The following is a 2,489-nucleotide window of genomic DNA, read 5'->3' on the forward strand; positions in this document are numbered from 1 at the left end:
GCTCGCCCGGGATGGCGGAGGCAGGACTCTGAGCCAGGGTCGGATTCCTAGCTTAGGGCTCTTTCTGCCTCTCCACGCCTCATCGCCCAGCCTGCTTGGGGTGGAGGGGAGGTCAGGACTGTGTGTCAGAGCCTCTCAGAGCATCACATGTTCCTTTGACTTTGGAACCAGCCAAGGCTGTTCTCTTGGTGTCATGGTCACCTCCGACCTTCTGACAAGGAGGACAGAGGCGCACAGAGGGGCCTGGGGGTCTGGCAGGTGCACACCTGGGTGACAGGAAAGGAGGCAGGTGAGCTACGTCGAGTGGGCAGAGCTGGAATGGCTCCCTGTTTGGAAAGAAATGTCCCAGGGATCCAGGTCCCAATAACCGAAGACAGCAGTGGGGGCTGGCGGACAGCACAAGCCTTTACTCTGTGTGAGAAGTGCCCTCAGCACTCACGGTGCAGATTCGTTGTAGGAAAACAGAACTAACACGGAAGCAAGGAGAGTAACAGAAATCATCCACAACCCCTGGGAAGCAAGGAGATTTGGTCCCATTTTGTCACTCAGGAAATTGGCCATCACGATGCTAAGTCGTGACAGCAATATTATAGTAATAGAAGTAATGATATTAATCATCGTCGTCATCATCACATTGTGTTTATAAGAAACAATAATAAAATAGGTATAGTCATAATCAAAACAGAAGTAATAAAATAGTAGCAGGTGTTTTAAGGGGGCATGGTTCGTCCAGCTGTGGGCGCTGAGGCGTGGAGAGGTCCCGGTGCTTGCGCAGGCTGCCCTGGCGTGGGCGGCGGAGCTGGGGCTGGAACTGGGGCTGTTGGAACAGGGTCTGTGCGCTGACCATTCACCCCCCCACCCCCACCCCGAAGAGTCCCACCGTGGTATTGGAGAGCTTTGCAGAATCCAAAATATTTTGCCTGGGCGGTCGGTTCTGTTTCATTTCCTGCAGACCTTCCAATGGAAACACGACGCTGCCATTTGAAAGTCTTAAAAATAAAACCCAAACCCACAACCAACCACCCATTCTTGGCTGCCCAGGATCTGGGGGTGGACTTGGGGGGTGGGGTGGGGCGGGTTGCTGAGCCCCAACTGCCACAGCCTCCCACTGCCCCTGAGTCCTGGCTCCTGTCCTAAGCGGAGGCCTGGGGCCTGCAGGGTCTCAGCAGGGTGTCGGGAGGGCTCTCTCAGCTCTTTCTAGAAGACCTGGGGTTTGGGACGCGGGATGAGAGTGGGCCCTGGCCTAAATATAGCCCACTGACCCGCAGCTGTGACCTGGGCACAGCCCGCGTGTGGGGTGGTGGGTAGGGGGAATCATTTTCTTTTCCGGTAAATATTTTTATCCCTGGGTAGGAAGCAGTCCTCAGGGTCCTATTGTTTAAGTACAATGGGCCCTCGTTTTCCAAGAGTGTTTTGGCATTTCCCCTTGAAGGGTAGCAGGGAAGCTGCTGGGAAGAGGGGGCTGCGTGTGAAGAACGAGGCTGAGGCCAAGGCCGGGACCTGGGGGCGGCTTGGGAGGGGCCCCTCACACCAGGCTGCCGCTGTAGGGCCGCCAGAGGCAGAGCCAGGAAGCTAGGGGGCCAGGCACCGTTAAATCACGCTTCTCCCATGATTACATCTGATCCGTGTTTCTCCTGCAAAAGGCACCATATTTGTAGAACAGGTAGAAGCTGCCCAGAAAGCGTGGAGCCCTCGGCTCCCCGAGCTCCTCCCCGCCAGGAGTGAGTCTGCTCCCTGGTGGCCTGTGTCTCCTTTCCCGAAACTTCTGGGCGAAACTTCCGGGCGGGCGCTGATCTGCTCTGGAAGCACTCGCTCACGGGGCCCCTCCTCCTCCCCAAAGCAGTCAGTCTTGGAGCTGGGAGATTGGCGCAGACTGAGTAATCCTCACTGTGGCCACACGCGGACTGTGAGCTGCACCCCCCCCAGGTGCCAGCAGCTGCAGCTGCCTGTGTGAACTGCACACGTCATCTCAGAGTCCGAGATGAAGTCAGTGCTGTCACGGTCCCATTGTACAGAAGAGGAAGCTGAGGCTCAAAGAGGTGACGTGACAGGCCTGAGGTCACTCTGGGTCAGAGGCAGAGTTGAAGTTAGGGCTTTGCAGGCAGGTTTGGGCGTTTGTGCCGCTCACACTGGCACCAGTCTGCCAGGATGCCGGTCAGACGTCGAGCCCTTCAGACTGGGGTCCCCTGCACCCCCACCCAGATTCATGGAGGCCATCCCATCAGCTTTCGGCCGGGGAGGCTCTCTGGAGCCACCTTGGTCAAGTGTTTGTTGCCTTGAGGAGAAACGGAGGCCCAGAGCTGGGAAGAGACTTGCCCAGGCCCTGGGGCCTTCACCGGCCTGGCCGTGGGCGTGTCCCCTCTGCGGAGTGACTGCCCTTCGGAGGAAGTCCCAGACCCATCCTGAGGTGGCTGTGTCTGCTAGGGCCAGGACAGCGTGGCGGTCCTGCCTGGGTTCTGAATTGTGGTGTGTGGCTGGGTTTGAGTCCT

The sequence above is a fragment of the Myotis lucifugus genome, unplaced genomic scaffold, assembly GCF_000147115.1.
Source record: "Myotis lucifugus unplaced genomic scaffold, Myoluc2.0 scaffold_397, whole genome shotgun sequence".
In the NCBI taxonomy this organism is placed as follows: Eukaryota; Metazoa; Chordata; class Mammalia; order Chiroptera; family Vespertilionidae; genus Myotis; species Myotis lucifugus.